The following is a 27,614-nucleotide window of genomic DNA, read 5'->3' on the forward strand; positions in this document are numbered from 1 at the left end:
CTCACGCAACGCCGGTGCCATGTGAGGAACCCGTCGCAAATCACGTCAGCGTTGTCCCTGCGCCGCGACCGCATTCGGACAGCGATGAAGGGTGGCTCGAGGCGCTTTGTGCGGGATCGACGGACCTGTCGGATTCAGAGCGTCAACAACTTAAAACACTACTGCGGGAATTTTCAGACGTTTTCAGTCGAGATAAATACGATTTGGGTTGCACTCATCTGCTTCGTCACCATATTGATACGGGTGACAGCGCGCCAATACGCCAGAATCCCTTTCGGTTGAGTCCCGCCGAAAAGGACCATGTCAAATCGGCTATTGATGACATGTTGGCCGCCGACATCATTTCTCCCTCCACCAGCCCTTGGGGAGCGCCGATCGTCCTGGTTAAAAAGCAGGACGGCTCGTTGCGGTTTTGCGTTGATTTTCGGCGCCTTAACAAAATTTCGGTTGCCGACGCATACCCGCTCCCTCGGATGGATGAATCGCTGGACGCCTTGGCGGGAGCGCGATTCTTTTCCACACTGGATTTACTTTCGGGATTCTGGCAGCTTCCTCTGGACGATGACTCAAAGCCTAAAACTGCTTTCCGTACACTGCACGGCCTGTTCCAATTCAACCGGTTGCCGATGGGCTTACACTCAGCGCCGGCAACTTTCCAGCGTTTAATGGAATTGGTTTTGGCTGGATTGCAATGGGAGTCGTGCCTCATTTATTTGGATGACGTTATCGTCTTTGGTAAAACTTTTGACGAACATCTCCAGAGGTTGCGGGCGGTTTTCCTAAAGATGCGGGCTGCTAATTTGAAATTCAAGCCCCAAAAATGCCATTTGTTACGCGATTCGGTGCGTTATTTGGGGCACATCGTGGGACGCTCAGGTATTGCTACCGATCCCGCCAAAACGCAGTGTGTCAGCTCCTGGCCGACTCCCACCTCGGTGGGAGAGGTCAGGAGTTTCATTGGCTTCGCGTCGTATTACCGACGGTTCGTCGCTGATTTTGCGACAATTGCCAAACCCCTGCACGCTTTAACATCAAAAGGGGTTCGGTTCCACTGGGGTCAAGAGGAGGAGGCTGCTTTCTGCTCCCTTCAGGACGCCCTGGTAAAAGCTCCTCCCTTGGTTTACCCCGATTTTTCTAAGCCCTTTTTGCTCGACACCGATGCGAGCAACACGGGTATTGGGGGTGTGCTTTCCCAGGTGGTTGACGGCGTGGAACGGGTGGTCGCGTACGGTAGTCGGGTGTTGTCTCCTGCGGAGCAAAGATATTGTGTCACCCGTCGGGAACTGTTGGCAATTGTCTATTTCATCCAACAGTATCGCCCATATCTGTACGGTCGGCATTTCACCGTCCGCACAGATCATGCGGCACTACAGTATGCCCTGCGAGTTCAACAACCATCGGGACAATTGTCTCGATGGTTGGAGATTCTCCAGGACTTTGATTTTGAAACCACCTACCGTAAGGGCGTTCGCCACACAAATGCGGACGCTCTGTCGCGCATGCCAACCACCTCCGAATGTGCATGCCTCCTGGGGTCGGGACGTTGCAGGCCTTCAGGAGACGTATCGGTTCCGGTCTTGGCAGCCACCGACGACGACGAAACATTAATTACTAATTCGATCGAACAACAGGGAAGAGATTCCCTGTTGGGGTTGCCCGTCACTGAATGGGGGCGCCTCCAGATGGAGGATACCTCTCTCCTCGGGTGGCGTCGTCGCGTCGGGGGTGCTGGGCGGGTGAAGGGTGATTCTGATGCATGGGAAATGGTGCAAGGTCTGCTGATGCATTGGGACGGGAAATCCCATCGACATCGGCTGGTGGTCCCTTCTGGGTTGCGAGACAAGGTGGTGTGGGCCGCGCATGAGCGCCTTCTACACCTGGGGACCCAAAAGACTCTCGCCTTGCTACAACTTGATTTTTTTTGGCCTGGCATGACGAGGGATGTTGGGGATTTATTGGGATCATGCCCTCGGTGTGCGCAACGGAAACCGCCGGCACGGGAGTCTAACCCACCCTTGCAATCGATCAAAGTGTCCAGAATAAACGAGCTTGTCGCGCTGGATATTTTGGGCCCATTCCCCGCCACCCCCAGGGGCAATAGATATTTGTTGACTGGTGTGGAGTATTTTACACGCTGGCCTATGGCCTGGCTCCTTGCCAACCAGTCGGCAGCAGCCATCGTGGAGGCCTTTGTTCAGGGATACGTCCTGGACAAAGGTGCTCCGGAGCGGCTGCTAACCGACCAGGGCAGAAATTTTTCCGGTAAACTACTCAAACAAGTCTGTGAGCTCCTGGGCACGAAGAAAATTCGTACCTCCCCGTATCACCCGCAGACTGACGGGATGGTCGAGCGCCTGCATCGCACCATCACGTCAATGTTGTCACAGCAGGTCTCAGACTCACAGACCGATTGGGACCTGCAAATTCAAGGGGTCTTGGCGGCATACCGGATGGCACCCCATGCAGCTACGGGATTTTCTCCCTTTTACCTCATGTACGGTCGCGAACCCGACCCGCCTGTTCGCGCCCAGCTGCAGATCCCCGAACCGCAAGGAAAAACTAAATTGGCTGACCATGTAAAATTTAATCTGGCCAAATTAACAGAGGCGCGGGATGCTGCAATGCTAAACTCGGACCTCCGTCAAAAGGCAAATGAGCGCCTCAGACTGGGTCGGGCGCACATGATACAGTGGAAGCCGGGGGACAAGGCATGGCTGCACTGTCCCCAGGTGCCACTGGCAACCTCCTCTAAGCTGGTGCGGCCGTGGCGGGGACCTGTGGAGGTGGTCGAGGTTTTGCGACCACAGTGCGTGCGCATCAAATGGGGGAAGCGGCGGTGGTTCGTGCACCCCTCTAGATTAAAACCCTTCGTTGCGGTACACAAACCCACTTCACATATGCGTGGCCAAACATGTGGGGGGTCGACCGACTCACTGGGTCCGTCTCCGTCGCCCTCACCTAATGCCTTGCCGGCCGTACCACCTCCAGGTGCATCAGGACTGACGGGCTCACGCCCGACCACCCCTCCTGGGGATACCAAAGGTCGCGCGGCGTCGGATGAGGACTCACTCCGGGACGGACAATTGCCACCTGACGGTCCGCCACCCGGGGTTACCCCGTGTGAGGGGCCCGCTGCAAGGACGCGCGCAAAAATGCGCAGACTGTTGTGAGGCCGGAAGATGTGTACATAGGTTGTGTTCATTGTGTGTTGTGTGGGTGGTGTGTTCCCTGCCCATTGAATGTACATACGTTGGGTTCACCAGGTGTTGTGTGGGTGGTGTGTTCCCTGCCCATTGAATGTACATACGTTGGGTTCACCTGGTGTTGTGTGTGTGGTGGGTTCCCTGCAAATTGTACATAGGCTGTTTTTTTTACGGAATTCGTATTTATTAAGGGGGGGGGGGGTGCGTCGGGTTGTTTTCTCTTCTTGCTGTTGCATTTTGTTGTGTTCTTGTTGCTGTTCTTGTTATTGTTGAAAAATAGTGAGGCACACGCGCGGTCAGGGGGTAAATGCACTTTTATTGTCATTTTTTTTTGTATGTTGGCAGCCGGGACGGCTGCAATCTATGCGGGGGGGGGGGGGGGGGTGATGTAGGGGTGTTAGAGAGAGAGCCGTTATGCATGGCAGCCTATGGCAAACAAACACAGTGGGCGGGGCTACGTAAGTGCACGGGGAGGTGCCCTCTACGACGTCCGAGCCAGGCACCCTGGGGGGGGCTGGTTCGAACGTTATGATCCCCCGGGGCCCCACCCCTCAGGGAGGGGTTGGGTATAAAAGGGGATGTATCAAAGGGCTCGGGAGTAGAGTTAAAAGCTAACCAGAGAAGACTGAAGACGTCTTAGATAGAGCTCTGGACTCCCCTAGTTCGATGTCCTTATCAGGGCCGAACAGGACTGAGCCAGCGGCGTGGTCCCGAAAGCCAGAGCCGGTGCTCTTGTAAGAGCTGGTCTGGGACTCCGGGTACCGGGCCCGACTTACCAGTGTCGGGCCAGATAGCCTCCCCTAGCCCGTTAGTGGAGGACTCGGGGGTAGGACAGGGATAGCTAGGGGTGTATTCCCAGTTATACGGGTGAGGGGGCCGATACCCCCTCGAGTGTTATATGCCCACTGTTGTACTGTAAAATAAATACACGTGTGCCTCCACCTCGGTGTCAAGCGTCCTCACCGGTACTTCACATGCAAGCGGAACGCCAAGACACCACGCGTAGGAAAACGCGCGGAACAGCACTGAAGACGCATCGGCGAGCTGTACGGCAACAACTGCAGAAGCCCTACGCAGCAATGCTGTGTTCATTCTCACAATTGGGGGCCGTCCATAAATGACGTCACGCGATTTTTTACGATTTTTGACCCCCCCCCTAGTCACATGGCATCACAAAAAGTCAGACCCCCTCTCAAATATGATGTCACAAAGCTCTGCCCCCCCCCCCCCAAAAAATATAAAACATGCTTCAAATCGCTTTAAACTATTGTCATTGTAGTGCGTATTTAATGTGGCGCTGCACTCTGATGTTGTCGAAGAAAACATTAATAAAAAGTCTATTTAATGAACGTGCTATCTATATTTATTTAAAGTCGCGCATTTTGATGTGACGTCACATTTCTCACCCCCCCCCCCCCTCGTCACACATCGTCACACATGTCTGACCCCACCCCTAGGTGCGTGACGTCATTTATGGACGGGCCCCTTTTTTGCGTGCGTTCATTTTCACGCGAGTTATAGTACTGAACCATTATTGTAAAAGCGATTTTTTTTCACCCCCCGTGCGTAATTCTCGACGCATTCACGGACCTCGAACCGGCCGAGCGATAATGTCAAATCGATCTGGAGGCACGCGCCGATTAATTTCAAGGGACAATTACAAATGCAGCCCGTGCCGTGGTGTGGGTGCAGTGGCTGCTCACTGAGCCGCACCCAACTCGCACCAAATGCAAAAGGCAATGGGTGGGGAGGAGTCTCTAGCCAATGATAAGATGTGGTAATTGGCAAACGGCCTTGCTAGGTCATGAATATTTTTTGTTTTTAACCACTGGAACAAGAGAACCCGTCAGGCTGCCTTTGGATGCGATGCGTCCTTATCTTTAAATCTCTCGATCCCATCTGAGCCTCGTGTAAACCACAACTTCAAAATAATGTCTTCACTGCCCGCCTCTCACATTAACTTAAATCAGGCAATGTTCTTCTTAGTTCTATCGGTAAAGTCACGTAGAATGGAAATAATAAAATAATAAAAATAAAACATGATAAAATAATTCTTACGACGTTTCGGCCACAACGCAAGCAGCCGTCCTCAGGTGGAGAACAGGTCTGTCGAGAAGACAGAGTCTGAATGTCTTATTATGTTTTATTTTTATTATTTTATTATTTCCATTCTACGTGACTTTACCGAAAGAACCAAGAAGATGAATCCCTGCAGTCACGAAAGCTTTAAATCGAAATTCAGGCAATGGTGTTGTTAATATAGGTGGGAGTACAGGTGCAGCCCTTCAATTACCTGCTGGCACCACTGCTTGCCGAAGGGCCTCCACAACAGGGAGCTCTAGAGGGCAGCTCTTGAGAGGGTATTGTTGGCTGGCCAGATATCTTGAAAGAGGGTGAACCAATAGGCTGAAGATGTAAACCCCAGTCGAGTAATTTGCAGGTAATTCTTCAGCATTGGGATGTTGTGGCCAATACCGGTTGCATTGTGTGTGTGTGATTTCTAGCTATGGCATGAAACCGGCAAACCGAGAGGACGCCCGTGCAGAACAGGAAGAGAACATACAAACGCCACGCAGAAAGTGTGCCCAGGGTCTGGAATCAAACCCAGGCTGTTCCTGCTGTGAGGCACGAGTGTTACCATTGCGGCACCTTGCCACCCCTATACTCTCCACCTTCAAAGAACCCCAACAACCAGCATGGTGATGAGGGAGGCCCTCATCCAGCAGTGGAATGGCAAGAGAGCTGTTCACGTTCGTAAACAATGTACAGTACGGCACATTGTTTGGCTAAATGGTGACCATGCCGCGAAAAAGCCGCAATGCCATTCATTTAACGAGGTGACCAAATGCTGATAGACCTTGTGCAGTAGACACCTGCCTGCCGGGCTACGACACAGTCGATGGCAGTACACCAAGTAGGCTGTCGACCCAGGCGTACGTATTTTTGAGCGTGAGTATACCCTTGGACGTGTGGGTTTCAACCACGTGTTTTTTTGTTTTCGCATACATTGCCCCACCTGTATGTGTATATGTTGAACTTCTTTCACACCGTACGTAGCCAACCGTGCTAAATCGGAGGTGCAAGGGGGGGAGGCAGGACAACCAACTAAATACAGTGGTACTTCGGTATACGTCGTTAATTCGTTCAAGAAGGTAGGACTTATACCGCAAATGACGTGTACCAAATTTTTTTCCCATAAATAAAGGGAAAGGAAATAATCCGTTCCAGAGTATAAGAAATTATATTTTATATGGCATATTATTATACATTAATGGGGTTGTATAAAATAATTTAGACACGACTTATTACAAAAATGCATCCATAAATTAAAATAAATGCACAAATTAATTGAAAGAAAAATTTAATTTTACGTCACTTTACCTTGCTGAGAGGAGTTGATAGCCTACGAGGATGGTGGTGAGGAAGGGGAGGAGGAGGAGACTGAGGAGCGGCGCTTTGTTTCAGTCGTGAACGGGATATACGCGGGTACGTGGTGACTCATCCCGACCCATACAAGTTGTAGCAAGCGCGTCGTATCCCAAGCAAAACGTCGCATCCCAAGCAAGACGTCGTATCCCAAGACATTTTTTCTCTCGTCAAAACACGACGTATACCAAATTCGACGTATTCCAAAGCGGTCGTATACCGAGGTATGACTGTACCTACCTCAGCTCCATGGGTGGAAAACAGTTGTATAGAGCACAGCGGATGATCATCTCGCACGGGGAATGTGCTTATAAAACGGGGGAAAAGGGCAAGCGAAATAATTTCATTTTATTTGGAAATGTTATTTACAATCTGGTGCTTGGACACCACTGAGACACTGCAGGCAAGATTAAATCCGTTCTGCGGAAAGGCCAATGCCCAATGTGTTTGCATACTCTTTCTTATAAAGGTGGCGTTAATGGCAATACCAGAAGTAAGAATGCCACCACCCCCCCTCTCATCTCCCTTTACTCTCCTTCACATTCTCTCTGATCCAGCAGTCAAGGTCTCCTGTTGATCCTCCCCCCCCACTGCCCCCACACTAACCTCTACCCCCATGGGAGATCGATTCTTCACCTCTGCTGCTCTTGCAATATGGAATCCCCCCCTAACCCCCCCAGCCATAAATGCTGTCAACTCCCTGTCTCAGTTCTCTTCTGTCGATGAATGACCATGTCTTCTCTGGACTATACACCTAATACATTGAACAAAGACGGCCACTGTATCGCGTGCTTTCACATGTGCTTGTGTGGCCGTCTGGAATGCTCTTCCGATTTTAAGAAGCCACTGAAGCTATGCACTTTTCGACCTAGATTGAAAACTAATTTCTTTAGAACTGCTTTTTGTGCATGATGTGTTGTTCTTCCCACGCACCTCCGATTAGCACAGTTGGCTATGTACGATGCGAAAAAAGTGCAACATACATACATATATGTATCTATTACTGCCCAAGTGATGCACATGTCACACCGTTTTGTTCAGCACCATGAGCTGGCGTTGTATTTAGCCACCATTTAAATCTGCATTGTATTTTACAATTGTAAACAAGTGTCGCCTACTAGTCAGCTCCACTGGTGGTTCGGAGCCAGGATAAGCCTTCCCCATATGAAATACACCGCAGGATCAAAAACAAAAGAGTCCTGAGTTATCTATAAATAATTTCAATTGCAGTTAAGTTTTCACATTTAAAGCTGGCCTTTTCTCTCAACCAGCATATTAATCATTCAACAGTAATGTCACACTTTATTAGAAAGTTTAAAAAAAGTTTTGCTTGCTGGATTGCTGCCTGCATTCCTAGTTAGATCCTCTTGCTCTACATAGCGATCGACATGTCACTGCGTTTCTGTAACAGGAGGCGAGGAAGGGGGGGGGGGGGCACCTCACATTCTCAACCGTGCATTGCTAAGGAATCGGCCAATACCCGAGCCCCCAAAAGCAACGAAGGGAACTGGCTCGAGGCGACGTGACCCGGCTCAGCTGCGAGACACGGGGTCATGGAAAACCACCACGGCCGCATACGCAAAGGGGGTGGGCGAGGGCTGCTGTCATAGCCCAAGTTAGATCCGGCGTTGTTCGGCAGCGTGACAAAATATTAAAAGTGCTGCTTAAGCTCTTTGCTTTACCGGAGTCTCGAGAATTGAATGCATAAGGATCCCACCTTGGAATGGTCAGTCAATTCGTCGTTTGTGTGTGTGTGTCCGTGTACGTCTGTTGGGGGGTAGTTTTATATATTTTGAAGGTGGAAGGATTATATTCTTGGTTCTTTCGGTAAAGTCACGTACAAGGGAAATAATAAAATAATATAGATATAAACAATAAAAATTCTCACGACGTTTCGACTGCAACACAAGCAATCATCATCAGGTGTGAAATCCACAGCAAGAAAATGTTTTGCTGTCGTGAGAATTTTTATTGTTTAATATTAATATTATTTTATTATTTCCCTTCTACGTGACTTTACCGAAAGAACCAAGAATATGAATCCCTGCAGTCACGAAAGCTTTAAGTGGAAGGATTAGTTAACTTTTTTCTCTGTCCGTGTAACCACCTGCCACCGATCCTCTGATACTGCGCGTGCACCTAGCCTGGCACAGGCACTGTGGTGACATTACTGTGATTTAGTGGTGAATGGTGTCTATTGTTGTTGTTCTATTTTTGCTGTAAGGGGGAGCGGTGGCACAGTCGTCTGCACACATTTTGGATAAATCTTCCTGAAAACATGAGCTTAGTTTGTATATATGTTGTAAGGCAGTCATGTATTAATCATTGGGTTTATGATTACAATGTTTGCCCTGCAATTTGTTCAATTAATAATTGCTTAGAAAATAGGATGCATAAAATGTATGCGCCCTTAGAAAAAAAAGACAGATCCCCATATAGCCTGTAACAGACTGTTGGGGCAAGTGCTGTTAGCGTGCACCTATGAAGGCCAGCAAGGCACACGAGGGGGCGGGTGGCCAGCACCATTCCCAACAGCTTTTGTCTCCCGAGTGGCAAACCAGGTACTCTTTTGAGGCCGAGTAAACCTTCATATGCCATACTCACATATGGGATAACATATTGATACAGCTGTTATTTTGTCAATACATTTAGGATGCAGTGATTAAGTTCAAAGAAGAATTATATCCCATTGCAGACACTTCTAATCAAGGAAACACTGAAAAAGCAATGTGTAATTCACAGCACATGGATGTCAGTGGGTTGTTAAAAGAGTCCAAAAATGATTGTTGGAAACCGGTCAGTTTTTAAATCGCAAAAGTTAACTTATTTCTCCTTCCCTCTTAATGAAAACCCAGTAAATGACGACGGCAGTCAGTTTATATTCACGGTTTTATCACAGGTGCCAGAAACTCGAATTCAAACGCGGGACCACAACGGCGTTGGCTCGCCGCCCTGAAACCAGCATTGTGAGCTCCGAGAATAACCTGGCCATCACCTCATTAACCACTGCATTTCCCCTACACCCGAGCTTTCCCATCCCAGGCACGGGCTTTTCGCCAACGCAATTATACAAAGTTGAACAATTCACATGCAGCAAAAGCATTAAAACTAAAAAAATAAAGTTAAATTTCAACGGTGACCCGTTCTTGGGCTGGTATAGCCGGTACGAGCTTGCAATCCTCGTCGTCTTAGCCGGGAGCAGCATTTTGCACAAGCTTAATGCGTCTTTCACGGCCAAACATTAACCAAACACGCAGACGCGCTCTGGTGGCTGTGGCGGAGGTTCATAATGGCCGTGTCAGAGCAATGAGCCGATAACGAGGCTGTGATCCTGCGTTCGAAAACCAAGTTTCAGCCACCCGTGAATATATATGTATCAGACCCTCGGTGTTTGATCTCCCTCCCCAATTAGGATTGTTAAACGGCCCATCAGCAAACCGATAAAAATCGCTTTTAGAATCAATTACTGATGCTGGATGTCAGGAACGGATAATCTATTCCAGTGGAATCGTCTGAACTCCCATGGCACGTGCGACTGTGATTGGTCAGCAGCAGGCCTAAGTGGCTGCGTGGTAAATTTACCATCATTTCTCAACTCAAAGTAAACCGTTGTGGTAGTCCAACTCTTTGCTCATGCCACCGCTGAGCAGAAAGGCCTCCACTATTTTAGTATATATTTTTTATTTTACCAGGTAAGGCCCACTGAGAGATATATAGCTCTTTTTCAGAAGTGACCTAACCACAAACGATAAATCTATGAAGTGGCTTATCGCGTGGGTGTTTTTTTTTATCGTAGCCAAATACTCTAAAACGCAGGTTTTTAAATGTGGAGGGAAAATCCGGAGGACCCAGAAAAAAATACACCCGACCACGGGGAGAACACGCAAACTCCAAATATACAGGCGTCAGGGTTGGGATCAAACCCACGACCTACTACATACCAGGTGAGGAAGACAACATCTCGCTACTGCGGTGCCCCTAGAGGGACCGTGAGTTTTGATTACTTTTCCACGGTGACCAGGCATTTTGGAAGAAAGAGGTGGATGTCCCCCCACTTTACCCCACCACACACGACACGTGGACTGGCTACCTGCGGGCGCACCCATTCACACCACTGGGTAGACAGAGGTGACGGGGATTTCAGAAACTTGCACCATTGTTTCAACTGTCATGCGAGAAGATAGAAGCCGGTAACCTCAAGATTGCAAGGCCACTTTGCTACCCATTACAGCGCCCGTAAAGAATTGTATTATGTAATACTTGACATTTCTGTATGTGCCGCAAACTGATAACCCTGTTTTTACCGGTTTACTCCGATGCGAGCAATTCATAATGGGAAAACAAAACTATCTGAACAAGCGTAATGTCAATGCAGCGTTTCTACTTTGCTATCAACGGCGTGTGTCGAGAGAAAATGGAATCTCCATTACGGAACTCGAACAGCAAGTGGTGTCGTAAAGTCAGAAAGCCAGAGAATGGTCCCAAGTTGACGTCACAGAACTACCTTTGTAGTACCATCCATTTTCCTCGTATCTGCTCATCGCACTTCAGTCAGTCAGATGATGAGGACGCTCAATGGCTTTCAGTCAACAGACTAATTTCACCCACTACCCTATCTTACCGAGACGACTGAGACTCTCTGCCTCTCCGTCCCTTTATTAAACCTCAATACTTCCTGAAGCCTTTCACAATATTCAATCACCTGTTGAGCGGAAATAAAATTAAAGAGGGTCATTAAAATCAGTGGAGTATCTATAAGAATTGACAACTGTGGTGTATAATGAAGACTATTGGTTCTTGACTGTTTTTGAAAACGATGTTCATTTGACGCTAAATTGACCTTTAACCTGTAAACTCGTTAAGATCCTGCCTGGATGCTTAGCGTCCGGTAAGAGGTTTATTAAAATGAGGGTGGCGATTAAATGAAGTTGCTCCACATTGTAGCAGCTGGCTGGGTCAGGTTTCCAGCCGTTTTAAAATCCCATTAAAGCTCATTGCAAAAAGCCACGCCAACAAACTTGAGCACTCCGGTACTGTATTTGGGTGTGTGTGGTCAGCCATGGTGAGTGAGAGTACAAAGTCCAAGGAATAAAAAAAACCTTATGACCACCACAGGGTGCAGGGAACAGGCAACAAATGGGTGGCAGATAACGCAATGCATTCAGTTCCCTGAACAGGCTCCCAGCACTTGGAGCGGAACGTCGGACATCGTGGTGAACGACAACGCGGTGTTACAACCAGAAAACGCATCAGAGAGCCGTGCAGCGCAATCAGCGAAAACTTAAAATTTTCTGCAAAGCAGTCGTGCATTTGCTGCTGGGGCACAAGCAAACTTGCTGCATGCCGCATTTCAGAATCTGAATATTTAGTTTCCTGGAGGAATCCGATGAGCGGGTAAGAACGTTACAAAAACAAACAGTTCAAAAACATGATAGCAGTGCAACGTACAATGTAAACGAATAACCCAAACACGTACAAACAGATTTTAACTCAAAACTTTCGTGACTGCAGGAATTCATATTCTATGGTTCTTTTGGTAAAGTCACGTAGATAGAAAAGATTATAAAAATGAAAATAAAGTTAATAAAAAATAATAATAATATCACGACGTTTCGATCGCAACACGACCACTTGTATTGCGATCGAAACGTCGTGATATCTTTTTTATTCACTTTATTTTCATTTTTATTATTTTATTGTTATTATTTTTTCTATCTACGTGACTTTACCGAAAGAACCGTAGAATACATACAAATAAATTTAAACCATCCTCATCCTAGCAAGCAAACCCTGCTGAGGTATTGACTTATTTTTTCAGAAGCGACCTGGCCACAAATAATAGCTCAACAAAGTGGTCCATCATTTGGACATTTATAGCACCAAAATACAGTACTTCTTTGCAGGATTTTTTTTATTTGGGGGGAAATTCAATACAGAATTCCTGGAAACATTGTTGCTTCCAAAAGAATTGCCATTGTGATTGACACCTCGTGAGCACGTGCTCAGACAGAGTCGTGTGTGGTGAAGGGAAGCGGGGTTTGTGGATCACGTAGAGATGGAGCCATCATATGAGCGACGTATCCACTTACAAAATTAAACAACATCAATGCCTGCGGGAGGCAGAACAGCAGGTAGGGTTAAACACCTACAAATGCAGCCCAGACTGAAATTCATCCTTTCTGCCTTCTCTCTGGACACGATCGTTTTCTCCAACATTGAAAATGTAAAAAGTTATTGGCCACTTCCAAACATCCCAAGCCAGATCCTTCGAACACTGCGAGGTTTTCATCGGTGTTGAATTACCATCGGTATTCTTCAAGTTAGTAACGTTCGGTTAATGGCATTGAGCTTTAACGCAATTGACAGGTTAGGGGCACTTTTCGATTAACGTAATACTATTTCCACAAGAACGAAATTTCACATGGCACGCGCCATGAGATCAAAAAAGAGACACCCAATCGGGGCTATGCCCTCCATCCGCGATAGTGTCACAGTATCCCTACAGTGCAATAGTGACAATCCATCTTTTCACACAAACGTGAATGTATTCTTAGGTTTTTTTTCGGTAAAGTCACGTAGGTAAAAAATTAAAATTAATAAAAGTAAAATAAAAATAAAATAAAAATCACGACGTTTCGGAGGCAACACAAGCTTCCGTCTTCAGGTGGATTTTTATTTTATTTTTATTTTATTTTCATTAATTTTATTTTTTACCTACGTGACTTTACCAAAAAACCTAAGAATATGAATCCTTGCAGTCACATAAGCTTCAAATCTAAACGTGAATGTATTTATGCATTACCTCTTTTTACCATGGTAATCAGTAATGTAGGGGTGAGTAATTCCACCACGGTGTCTAGTATGACCCTAATTGCTGTAAAAAAAATACGTGACATCATCGTTGATTAATGGAACGTTTTGAAATAATATAATTTTAAATTGTGCAATCAGCATGTTTTGCTACGAGGCTGTGGTTGACCACACTTATGATGAAAGTTTGAGGCCAATGTAGGGGGTGACATTGCAGTTAAGATACACACTACCAAGTGGGGAGAGTTACAGCTTTATAAATTGTTTGAGTTAGGTATTCATTGAGGAATGAACCAACACTGCGGAGATCTTGAGCTTGAATCTGGCCAGCCAGATTCTGTCATTAGGCCACGTTCAATGCCGCGTAGTAAGTGGCCGTGGTTTAATTCCAATCACAAATTACTGCACAACAAACCACCACGATTGATAGCGTTTGTTTTCAATTCATTCAGATCACTACACTTTGTAAACATAATGTACCAGTAATGTGTAGAGGATCAATATTTGCAGTGTAAATTGTCTTTAAAAGAGGTTCAGGAAGTTAATTCATTTGCAAGACCTTTGGTCCTTCTGTTTTTTTAGATAACTGGGCCCAGGAATGTTTATTCTTTATTCGTTGATTGTGCACCACTGCCAATGCAGCATCACCAATTCATGTGTTTTACAGGGTCGGGTCAAAAAGTCAAAGCAATATCTGCTCAAATGAGCATTGGGGCAGTGTTCATCTCCTGTATAGAGCCCTGATCCAGTGGTAAAAATGCATTATTTAATTAATTCCATATTACTATGAAAGGGGCAGGTCAATTCATAGTAAAACCACTTTTGACTTCCCCACAAAGTGATTCTCATTTGGACTGAGTCAAGCCCCAACCAGGATTTGAACTCGGCCCACTTATGAATGCGAGCCGATTGCGATCCGATTGCGGGTGGCTCGTTCAACTGCCAAGCCACATGGCCGGTTTAACGCGCGGGGTAAAATTGGGTCGATTGAAGTGACATCCAAGATAAAGCTGCGCTGTCACCGTCTGCACCTGTTCTTTGATCGAACGCGGGAGGCCTTGCTAATTTGGACGAGTTCCTCCATGCGTTCACCTCTTAAGTGGCTTTGACAGCAAAATTGTCACAAGTCAAAAAAAAAGTTCACGAAGTGCTCCGGGGCGGCGAACTGACGCCCAGCAGTAACGCAGAGGTTTGTGGTTCAAAACCGGCGGCCGCCCTGGTTAATACTGCGGTTGTATTAACCGTAGTAATACTACGTGCCGTCTGCTTCATTGTGGACGTTAAAGATCCCGTGACGTCATTCGCAAGAGTATTCCAGCGTGTGCAGTTGTCATCGCGTCCAATTTGCCAAAATTAACTAAAATTAAATACCTCAAATTACTATATTAAAATTACACGGAACAACCATTGTTCTCTACTGTAAAAAAAAATTGGCAGAATCCGCTAGAAAAAAAGATTAATAAGATTGGATCAAGCTTTTCTGGCGAAACAGCAACGATACATAATAACATGTTGCGAATTCCACGTACCTTTCACTTTTACAGCCGCCTCAAAGCGCATTTATGTTGAGCCTTTTACAAGAGATAAAATCTGTCACAGGCTCTGTTTACGTGGCATGCAACGGTCCGTCTCCTTCCCGGCCTCCCAAGAGCATTGGCCATGGATTGCGAGGTGCCCTGGAAGAACCCGACCGATAACCCGCGAATCTCATCCGTACGGAAAGTCGACTCTGGTTGGGTAGGCGGTCGCAGCAGATGAATATGGATGAAAAAAGTTATTGACCGTCTTTTGAGTAATCTCTTCTCAACCACGAGAGGGGACGCTGCCCTCGTGACAGATCCCAATGGGTACTCTGTATCAGGATACTAATCCGGTACCAAACATTGGGGTACAATTTAGGGGGGGAGGGGCGGTGGAGTGGGGATGCAATTACAAAAAACTTAAAACTATTTATTTTTTCGTTTTAAATTTTGCAGATGTACTTTGTTTCCGTACGGTTGTGTTCATTCCGATTATTTAAATGTAACCTCGACATATACCATACGTATATTTTGCGTAAATCAGAATAAATGTTTACCTCGCAAGCACGATTTGATGCGCGCATCTTCAGTAAAAGAATCAACTTTGAATCAATGCATCAATACCCTCTACTGCTAGCAACCCATTGCACGGTGTGTCTGTATTACAATGCATATTCAATACAGGACGAGTCAGTGTCTTGCTGCTCAGATGAGCGTTGGGCACGACTCATCCCCATTGGCTGCCCCTCACCAGCAGTGGAAATCCCAAATTTTAACGAATTGGCGGTACACCAGTGGTGGGCGACATAAAAAAAATGCTAATTTTTGCGCAATAATTATTTATTTTCCTGCGAATCGCAACCCTCGGTCAGAAAATCTTGCGGGGTGGTGGCGGTGCGTTGAAATCAGTTCTCGTGATGCCGAAGCAGTCGGAAGACGAATGTCGGATCAAATTTTCATTACGGACTGTTTTATGGGGACAGGTGTGTTATGCTGCACCGGTGTACCGACAATACCCCCGCACCTCTGATTTGCACGGTTGGCTCGCTCAACGCGTTTTTGCTTTGCGTGGCACATTTCAGGAACGCATCTACCACGCTAAACAAGGACTTCCTCTACAGCGGTTTGCTTCCTGATCTCTATGTACGAATTTTTCCACGTCATCCCCCGCGCGTGTGTGCTTTCTTTAGCTAATGGGGGTTGTTGTTTCCTTCTCAAACACAGTATGATACAGCACTGGAGTACAAACATGCATCCCAACCCACGGCCGCAGTGCGAGGGTCATGAGATTCCATTGGAAAGTTATTCTGTGATAAAGAAATGTTAGACATTATGATTGTTATTGGGGTGGGTGGGGGGGAAGGAGTGGTGGTGCAGTGGTTAGTGCAATTCGCTATGAACCAGGTGACCTGAATTTGATTCCTAGCCATGGCCAACATCCAGTGACAAGTCTTGGTGCCTGCCTTCACCAACCCAAAGTGAGCAGTGTGGGCAGGTTAGGTCAAACAACCCCTCATTAACATCAAAGCATGGGGAGGCCTTAAATTCCCCACAACGGAATTACAAGGAGCAGCAGACACTTTAACATATTAACTATCGTTATTGTTGTTATAAACAAAGCCGTGCTGGCTCCTCGTCACTGACATGAGCCACGTAGAGGCACCCAGCCACTCCTAATTTTTTGACTTAAAGCTTTCGTGACTGCAGGAATTGATATTCTTTGGGTCTTTCGGTAAAGTCACATAGATAGGTTTTTTTGAACCAATCTACGTGACTTTACCGAAAGACCCAAAGAATACTCCTAATTTATTTTTGTAGTCCCTTTGCCTCTAAGGCCTTTATGCGGTGACCATTACCCGTCACCGATATGTCCGTCGCGCAGCCGCCGAAGGAGTACATCATCTGGAATGTGAATATTGTACGAGTGAAGGCTCAGGATACGTCATACCCTGGATGTCAGCAGTGCTGGCTTCAACGCTCCACTACTTCCATAATAAGCCCTCCCACCCGCCTAGCAAACCCGGTCACCCTTTGGTTGTCCAGTGATTAAAGTAACATTCTATGCATACACTGACCACGATTACTTTGGCAAGGCTCGTTTGGCTGCCCGTTCGTTATACCCCACTATCGTTTGGCCATATAAGGTTCCGTTTTCGGCGTGGGTAATTATCAATGCCTCGCTCGCAAAGGCATCTGTGCACGTCAAGAGCGAAAGCCTCGATTTGCCAAGACCCCCCAGTGTGTACGTGTCCAGTATGTGTGCCCCATTGCCATGCCTACGCGCATTAACAAACATCGCCACCCACTCCACGTTGTCGTCTCGGCAGCAAAGGGCGGCATCGAGCTCACAAACGCTGCCCCTGTAATTCAAAATTGAGGTGCCGTTCGGTGCCTTTTGAAGAGACGCATTATTTTTTTACGAAACAAGTCAATTTTATTTTGGGATACTACGTTGGCAGTGGTGCTTAGGTTAAGTTAATCGTAAAAAATCGACGCACGTTTGTCAATAACGTGCCCGTAAAAGGCAAAAAATATGTATAACGAGGGGCAGTGTCACTTCTTAATTGAGGGTATGTGATGTTTTAACGGTTAGCTTCCCATTGGTCAAACAAGTGTAATTAATTTAACACGTAGGCTTTCGCGACCAATGTTATTCATAATCAACGTTTTTGGGTTTAGACCGCGTTATTTATAAATGTGTCGTAACCCTCCACCACCCGACACGGCCAATCAGTAAAAATGTGTCACGTTGACAAAGACAAATAGTTCACTGCTTTAGCCCACTGGTGTGTTGTACTCAAATTGTAAATGTTGTGGCTTCAACACACCGGTGGGCTAAAGCAGTGAACTATTTGTCTTTGTCAACGTGACACATTTTTACTGATTGGCCGTGTCGGGTGGTGGAGGGTTACGACACATTTATAAATAACGCGATCTAAACCCAAAAACGCTGATTATGAAGTGTAATTAATTCATTCATTTGTCATTCTCACTTGTAAAATCGATCGAACAGCACGGCGATTTCTTATTCAACTTCACTCTTCCATCCACTTCAACGCTCGCTTGCATTGTACACGAGTCTTTTCATATGCAAGTCCATTCACACGAGAACAGAGCGTTGTAAACGCCTGACGGTGCTGGTTGGAATCTCCAGCGAAATGTCGTGAAAATTTGTCGATTTTTCATTGCTTTTCAACGTTCTTGGCATAATTGCCCACGTGACAACTTTAATTGATTGGCCCTGTCAGGTGGCGGAGGGTTACAGTTAAACATGTTATTATTACATTTTTATTTAAAGCTTTCGTGACCGCAGGGATTAATCTTCTTGGTTCTTTCGGTAAAGTCACGTAGAAGGGAAATGATAAAATTAAAAAATAAAATATTATGTTTCAGTTTTTTATTTTATTTTATTATTTCCCTTCTACGTGACTTTACCGAAAGAACCAAGAAGATGTTATTATTATACATTATACCGACACGACAACCTAACCCAAAACGAATTAACGAATCAAGTCCATTCACGATTGAACTGATTACTTTTCAGGTGCCCCATATCACGACCCAGCATTGTATCCAAAGTTGTTTTAAAATGGGCACCTGCCGTGTGTTTGCGCGCAAGCTTATTCTACGCAAGCGAGCAAATGTTGACAGGGCACTTGCAGTCTCGTTCAAACCGGATTCGCAGTTGGAAGGAGGGCAACACAATTGGGTTGCGTCGAGACTCTCCCCCCACTGTCGCAAGACGGACATCTATAGCCCCACCGTTTTCAGACAATATTACAATCTTGCCATGAGACGGTGCTCTGACGGTCTCTCGTCTTCAGACATTTCTCACGACCACATGCAAACAGACACCACTCTGGACCCCCGTCTCCACAGACAGTGCCTTCATTCAGACACCCGTCTTCAGACACCCCTACCCACCCATCATCAGACACCACTTTCTACGTAGACAGACACCACCTTCCTTCAGGACAAGACGCATCTCGAACCTCTGTCAGCAGACACCCCTGTCCGCACAGACGCCGTCTTCAGACACCTCTACACCCGTCTTAACACTACTGACTTCAAAACAAAGACAAAGATCCCCAGTAGAGCCTTAACAGACTGTTGGGGCAAGTGCCGTTAGCGAGCACCTATGAATGTCGGCACGGCACACGAGGGGGTGGGTGGCCAACACCACGCCCGGCCGCCTTTGTCTCCCCAGTGGCGATGTTAACACACTGCACCAGGTACTCATTTTAGGCTGAGTCGACCTAGGGAGCCCCAGGACCATTTCAGATAATCGTCACCGGGGTTTGCCGTGAGCGGGAATCGAACTCGGGTCGCCGGGTTCGTAGCCCAGCGCGCTAACCGTAACACGACCGCACCCGCCTTCAAGACAGACCACATACCACTGTTTGCAGACACCCCGTCTTCAGGCAGACACACACGTCCCTCCAAACGCATGTCGTCAGACACCCTAATTTAAAAAAACGCCTGCCTTGAGACTCCGCTGCCCTTCAGACATAAAGACAACGCACCTACCCCTTCCTCACCTGCCGGTCCCACCACCCCGGCATCTCGTGGGTCGCGCGGATTTTTACTCATTTGTGATAGCCATGCCACTTCTGAAAAATAGCTATATAGCTCAGTGGGCCTTACCTGGTAAAATAAAATAAAAATATAGTCGACTCTTGATTATTCACGTGCAGTTTATCCGAGATTTTGACATAAATAACTCATGGATTTTCCCTTAAGCCCAATTAATAATCTAAAAACAGTTATAGATTATTGTTACTCTTGGAAATCTTTATTACAAGTCACGTGCTTAAACCAAACAAATATGTGCTCCGGTTAATCCGAAATCCACGTGATTGCCTCTTCAGTACAGGAGTTGCATATATTTACAACAGTTGGTGAAGTTGGATTTATGTCGATTGGCGTGGCTCTCTTATCCACTTTGTGGGCCGAGTCTTCCGCACAGGAGCAGGAAAGTGTTATCATCACTGAGCAAGCACATCGATCGGTCGGATCGTTGGAATTCGTTCCTAAATCGAAAGAGTAACAATAAAAATCGTCATTTTGAGTGATTTGGTATAGACTTTTGTAATGAAACAAGAACAATACATTCTTTACTACAAATGTTTGTTTTGTTCATTAACTCAATTATTTTACTTAAACATAATTTATACCAATATTAGTCGATTTTTGGCATAGAGATGCGCGGAAAATGGATATTTGTGGATTATTCGCGATTTTTAATTATCAGCGGCCGTCCTCCCCGTCATTATCGCGGATAACCGAGATCCTGCCGGAGTTAAAAATCTCTGAGCCGGGGCACCTCATCCTCACCTCCATGCCGTGCAGGGCGTCCAGGTTGCTGCATCCCAGGAAGATGGTGCTGGGCACCCTCGACTGCAGAGTCTGCAGATTGGTGTTGAACACGGACATCGGAGCTCCTCTGCCTCTCCCCCACCCTGGCCAGAACCCCCCACTGCCTGCCACTGACCCTGCTATGCTACAGTCCGCTTAGGTGAACAGGCCCCCCACCACCAACCCACTCCTCGCCGAAGCTGACCAGCAGAATGAATGAATGAAGCAGCTGCGGTGATGTCACGGGGCACCGGTGATGTCACAGGGCACCGCTGAGTTACCGCTAAGACAGCGAGACTGCACTTCTGGATTTCAATTAACCAAAAACGCCTAAGCACTGCAGATTAGAGTCGCCCTGTGTGAATGTGTGGGAAACTACAGCATAACCTGCCACTGTGTAACATCAAGTGCAATGTCTATGGTATAACTGGTATAGAACAGAAAGTCTATGGCAGTGAACTTTTGGGAGTTGTATGGTTGTCCTTAGGATTCCAAGTACCAAAGACCTGTCACTGTTTAACAACAACAACATCAACACGTGTCGTAGTGTACGAGAAGAAATGGTAGTAGTAGAGAACCAGAAAGAAGTACTGCCGAGTTGAACTCTGTAAAGCTGCCCCTAGTTCGATCTATCTCTTATGTTTAAGCTGCGTAGACTAGTTCGTTTCAGTTCTCCGCAAGTATAGCAGATGCCGTATCTCGAAGCGTCAACGTGCAATAGGAACGTATAATGTTGTCGCCCCTATGCAACAGCCAGACTTGTATATTTTATCTAGCCACGGACTGTGCTACGAATACAATCACGGGATGTGATGCAGTACGGCACCGTAAAGTGCAGTGTCCAGCACTGTTGTGATAATGTCGTGCAAGTTCTACATAATAATGCACATTCTAGGTACGACAACAGTACGTGTGTAGTACTTAAGCGTTGTTCTCACTATGTATAAGCACTGCAGTTAGATTTCAGGTGTAGTGTGGTTTTCTATGTAGATTAAGTTCACTATTTCTACAGTACTACAATATGCTTTAGTTCTGCCTTATACAGTAAAAATACAAGTGTTAATTAGTACGGCGCATATCGAACAAAGCACTTAACAAACACATTCTAGAATATCCAGCACCACACTATTCCAATGTGTGTCTACTGTCCTATATAAGGGCACACTTCTAAAGTGGAGTATGTACACAATGCTACCGCAAAACACTTTACGCCGTATTTTACTGTGCTACAAATACTCTGCTAGTGTCTAAAACAAGCTATGCAATACCTGTGCTACAGCTGTGTCTACAGCAGTGCGTGTGATGGTAGCTACTTATCTTACCTATACACAGGCACTTGTGTAACAGTTAAAGTAACTACCCTTACCACTGCAGATGTGTCTACAGCAGTGCGTGTGATGATAGCTACTTACCTTACTTATACACAGGCACCTGTGTAACAGTTAAAGTAACTACCCTTACCACTGCAGATGTGTCTACAGCAGTGCGTGTGATGATAGCTACTTACCTTACCTATACACAGGCACCTGTGTAACAGTTAAAGTTACTTCCCGTACCACTGCAGCTGTGTGTAGTCTATTATAGTTCAGAGACGATGGTCGTAGAAGCTCTACACACACCTGTGCGATGAAATATTAACCCCTGACCGTATGCTGCTACAGCTGCGTTCCGTGTGTAGTGGGCTAGCCTCAGAATCCCTGTACAAGCACCTGTGTGATCAAATGACCTACCTGCACGGCTACGGCTGTGTTGAGTCGTGTGCCGTCATGGGAAACCCCAACCTCGTGTAGCCCTCGCACCTGAGCAGTGCCGCACAATATTCACGTGGACGCTACTCTGTCGCATACACCTGTGGGACGCAACGCTACCTGTACCCGCTGTAGCACGGCAGGTGTGCCTAAACAGCACGCCGAGAACAAAAGGCACCACCACCCGTGTCGTATCGTAACTCCTGCGGCTATACAACCCCCGGGTAACACACTCGGCGTGTTGCAGTCAACGCTCCAACTCCCCTGGCAAATGTCGAGGGGGCCCACCAACACCACCACCACCCCCCTACCACCACCCCCCTACTCTCTCTTTCTCTGCGAGCGAGTTGAACTTTCGGTTGGCACGGGACGCGCGTGGAGTAAGGAGGGCTCCGTGCAATGTGAGCAAGGCACGAGTGTCACACACACTTGGACTGGGGGTGAGAGTGGCGGTGGGTGGGGGTGGTGGAGCCGACGCCGTACGTGTTAAAGGCTAACTTATTAACGAGAAGGGCTCACGGAGGCACACAAAGGTTGTTTCAGTCTCAGCCCCGGAAAAAAAAAGAAAGACAGCGCCCTTTTTTTAGTTTTTGTTCGTTTTTGGCGCAGCGCTTCGGGTGTGGGGAAATTATTTGATATGCAGCCGATGGGACATATGGCCCAACGATGATTTAACGAGATAAAAATTTACAAAGATAACGATCGCATACAAATCATACATGGTACGCTCACATGTAGACACACGCTGCAGTGTGTGCACCGTACTCGCACAATACTGAACATAAACTCGCACACACAATGCCATGCACCTCGTACATTGATGATCCACCCTGCCCCCTTAGGCGTAAGTAACTGTGAACAGTGTGCTGCTAAACAATTACCCAGTGAACATGCAAACGTTTGACCAACGTTGGTCAATGCATTGGCCGTTAGTATGCATATAACGATTTGTCGCCTGCCCCCTCTAACCCTGACACCCTCCCCCCCACACACGTTTCCCCCTGATAATCCACGACATTTCAGTGTACAGGAAGTCGGCCTTTGTTGAGTAAGTATATGAAATGGAGGAAGTTAGGCTAAGGAGCATTACATTCATTGTGCGTACATCATGGGCCAACAGAAATTCTGCTCGTCGGCCCAACGTTGGCCGATCGACGTTGGCCGATCAATATTGGCCCAGTGATTGCCCAACGTATACTGGGGTCACACATTCACAACATGGCCACAGCCTCAATGTGGCCATAATACAAAGTTGGCATTTTTCGATTTAAAGCTTTCGTGACTGCAGGGATTCGTCTTCTTGGTTCTTTCGGTAAAGTCACGTAGAAGGGAAATAATAAAATAATAAAAATAAAGCATATTATGTTTTATTATTTTATTATTTTATTATTTCTAAAATAATAAAAATAAAGCATATTATGTTTTATTTTTATTATTTTATTATTTCCCTTCTACGTGACTTTACCGAAAGAACCAAGAATAAAAAAGTTGGCATTGTGAGTGCTACAATATTGCACCACACACACACAATATTGCTAAATCAGGGTTACCTGCCAGGTTTAAACCGCGAACCTCTCTCTCTCCACAACAAGCAGCAAACCGTGCACTCCCGCACCACAATGTGTTCACGCGCAAGTGTGCCCCTCGTCATGGGGTTGGTGGCCAGCACCACGCCATTGCCACTGTCTCTGTAGTGGCAAAGGCGGCCCGGTGTGGTGCTGGCCACCCACCCGCCTTCATAGGTGCTTGCCCCAAAAGGGCACCACGATGGCGAGATGTTAACTACCTCGCATGGTATGCAGGAGGTCGTGGGTTCGATCCCGACCCTGACGATGTCTGCTGCTGTATATTTGGAGTTTGCGTCTCTATCTCTCTCTCATCATCATCACGGTGGCTAGGAGATGTTCACTACCTCGCCTGGTGTACAGGAGGTCGTGGGTTCGATCCTGACCCTGACGATGTCTGCTGCTGTATATTTGGAGTTTGCGTCTCTCTCTCTCTCATCATCATCACGGTGGCTAGGAGATGTTAACTACCTCGCCTGGTATGCAGGAGGTCGTGGGTTCGATCCTGACCCTGACGATGCCTGCTGCTGTAGATTTGTAGTTTGCGAGTCTTTCTCCCCGTGTCCGCGTGAGTTTAGAGCAGTTGGTTGCTATACATTTCCAAATGAATAGCCACTTCGTCAAGCTATCATTTGTGGCCAGGTCGCTTCTGAAAATGAGCTATAGAGCTGAGTGGGCCTTACCTGGTAAGATAAAAAAAATTAGCTTCGTTTCAAGTCTGTGAAGGCTACAGTGGGGAGGGGGGGGGCGATCTTCGTCTTTGTGCCCATGTGCTCGCGAGTGCTCGCGAGTGCGCGTCCGTGCGGTGCGTTGCGTTACCGGTGAGCGGGGGAAGCCGTCCCACGTCTCGCGGTTGGCCGGTGCCGACGGTCTCCGCCGGTACGAATGGGGCACCAGCGTCGGCGGCGGTGGCTCGGGGACGCAGCTGTGCGAGTGTCGACGCGAGGCCGCACGCTCCATCTCCAGCTCGGCCGACTCGAACGGCCGTGCCAAGGGCGGGCGGGACAGGGGCGACGTCGGGCCGGACGCTGGATGGCACAAAGAGACATTTGAGGCAGAGTCAACGTAGGAAAGGGTCCTCCTCCGTCCTGCTGTTCAACCGAGTAGGACCGCACAATCGCACAGCGCCTACCCAGCCTCCGGCACCTCCCAAACAAACAACGAAAATCCTGCGTGGCATACGTATAGTTGTTTCCAAATGACATAGATCTAGTCGTATATAAAAAGCTAAGCAGGATTAAGCCAGGATTCTGCTTGAATGGGCAACCAGAATACAAGCCAAGTTGCCATAGACAGCTTTGAGGATGTGCTGCTACACTGGACGCAGCAGATGGCAGTGCAGAAAAAATCCATTGTACTTCTATGCCCCCTATGTGCACGCTCCACGACTTAACCAACCCACACTGACTAGCATGGTGAAGTAGAGTAAAAAAAATAACAACCCACACGACTTGCACGGCGTGGGGAAGGCCTTCATCTAGCAGTGGATTTAAGGCTGAGCATTCCAATTACGGAAGGTCCATTCCAGGTTTGAATATACTAATAAAATCATAAAAATACATAAAAAAATTAAAGCACATTTTTACTAAGTACTCAAGGTGCCTCGCCTCACAAAAAACGTATACACATTACATAGGACAAGAGGAGGAAAAACCAATACGACAAATAGAAGTTAATTCAGCGAACCCAGAGAAAAAGAGAAAAACCGCGTGCCGAAGTGGGGTTTAAAGACTGGACATGACATATGCGACAATACGGAACAAAGAGCTCCCGATATGTAAGGGTACATTTTGTCCGACCGTTCCACATCGTCTTGGAAGAGGTGATAGTACTCACACTTTACCCCCACCACATTTGACCTGCCATTCGATTAAACGGTGGGTGTCCCCATTCATATCGGTGCATGGACAGCGTGTGGCAGGATTCGAGACACTTGCCCCGTCGGTTCAACTGCCGTGCCGGGAGATATGGAGAGGCGATCTCTGGATTGCACGTTCAGTGCGCCAACCGTTAACACCGCACCACTGCAACATCCCATCCCATATATCGTCCCACTTCATTTGACAAAGCGAAACGTGCCACCACATTTTAAGGATTATTTTGACAAAAACAAGGCATTTCAACGAGCGGGCGAACATTGGGTGACGCTCACCTTTGTTGAAGTCCTTACGCCAGCGGTGCAAATTCCACATTCCTCTTTAGGGTTCGGGACTATCAATAGGCGAAACACTGTTGACTTCCACAAATTAGTAGTAATGTTATTGGTCTCAGAGGGATGATGGGCCGAGCATTCCCACAACTAGGATTTGAACGCACAATCATGCTCCCTGCCGCAGTCACACACCTGGCTGCGTTCAGTGCTCCGACATGGCCATTATGAAACTTCAGAACCAACAGGCTGCCTGGAACGGCATGCGTGGGGGTCTTCACAAACACTGGATCCCACTGGACTGAACCACCGCAATACCCGCCATAACCACACACTCCCCCCACACCCCTATGGCAATGGGTTGGGTGCGCTTCATTACTCGTGCGTTATCCTCGTAATGCAAGGCCGTAGCCATGGAGTCAACATTGCGGGGGACCAAATATTTCAGAGGGGTCTGGGGGTCCCCCCCCCCCAGAAAAAAACAATCTAAATTTGAAAACGAATTTCCTGCCTAAAATATTAAAAAATTCACTAACACATAGGATTGACTTTTTATTTAAAAAAGTTTACAATGTCGAATAGTGTATTGTATTACAATGGCAGAGATTAGGGATTTATAAAGTACAACCATAACCACAATCATATAACAGAAATCTATTTTATAGCAATATATTGGGGGGAGGACATTTGGAGCATATTTGAATATAGGGGGGGGGGATGTGTCCCCCCCCAATATATATTATAATTATGGCATTGTCGTAATGTGTATACGAAACAAACCGAAAAGCACTGCACTTTGCAGCCTAGCTCAGATTAGAGCATGACAGTTTTCTGGCTCCAATCCCGAATTTGGAATTAGAATATCAAAGGACACTTGCAATCCCTCTGGATGTATGCATCCGTGTGGTGTGTGCGTTTGTAAGATAAAGCGGGGAGCGGTGGTGCAGCCGTTTAGCACACTTCGCTTTGAACCCAGTCACCTGAGTTCGATTCTCAGCTACAGCCAACCTCCGTGACGATTTACATCTTAACCGATTCTGGGCCTCCCCTAGATCGACTCAGCCTTAAATGTATACCTGGCATGGTATGTAAAAGTCAACACTGGAAAGACAAAGATGGCCCGGGCATGGTGCTGTCCACACAACTCACTCATGCGCCCATTCTGGCTTCCATAGGTACTCACAAACAGCACTTGACCAAACAGCTTGTATGGCTGCAGTAGCATCTTTGTCTTTGTGCGCAAGATACAACAAGAGTCAAATTTATCCTCCGATTCAAAAGTTACACAATGCTCATGTCTGTTTAATTGCCCCCTGTTTAATGGACCCCTAATTTGACCCCAAGTGTAACCCTAACTGTAGTATTGACCCCCAACTACCATCAACCCTGAGTGTTCACCCGTTGTCCAAATGTTGGCCCTCTCCATACTCCATAAACCACAACACGAGTCACGGACACGAGTCCCATCCCTATCCTACATGGGCTTACTTCCATCTGCAGGGGCTGACTACAGAATGCAACAAACATGCAGGGCTGAGGTTGCCACCTTTTCCACTGTCGACCAAAACCCAGACGCATTTCTCCGTCGGCCTAGGTCTATCAGAACTGTGTAGTAAACTAGCCACAATAATGTTCGACAACAATACCGGTACCAGATTTCGGGACAAATAAATTCCCTTCCACCCGAACGCAGATGGCCAAAGGGGCCGTCCATAAATGACGTCACGCGATTTTGGACGATTGTTGACCCCCCCCACCCCCCTCATCACACGGCGTCACAAAAAGTCAGACCCCCCCCCCTCAAATATGACGTCACAAAGCTCTGCCCCCCCCCCCCC

At 47.1% G+C, this 27,614-nt stretch overlaps 1 pseudogene; it reads right to left on the bottom strand.

Annotated features, from left to right (window-relative positions):
* Positions 1 to 27,614, bottom strand: part of LOC133349746 (5'-AMP-activated protein kinase subunit gamma-1-like) — a 124,668-nt pseudogene that overhangs the window by 62,299 nt on the left and 34,755 nt on the right.

The sequence above is a fragment of the Lethenteron reissneri genome, chromosome 31, assembly GCF_015708825.2.
Source record: "Lethenteron reissneri isolate LAM-NWPU_2019-01 chromosome 31, ASM1570882v1, whole genome shotgun sequence".
In the NCBI taxonomy this organism is placed as follows: domain Eukaryota; kingdom Metazoa; phylum Chordata; class Hyperoartia; order Petromyzontiformes; family Petromyzontidae; genus Lethenteron; species Lethenteron reissneri.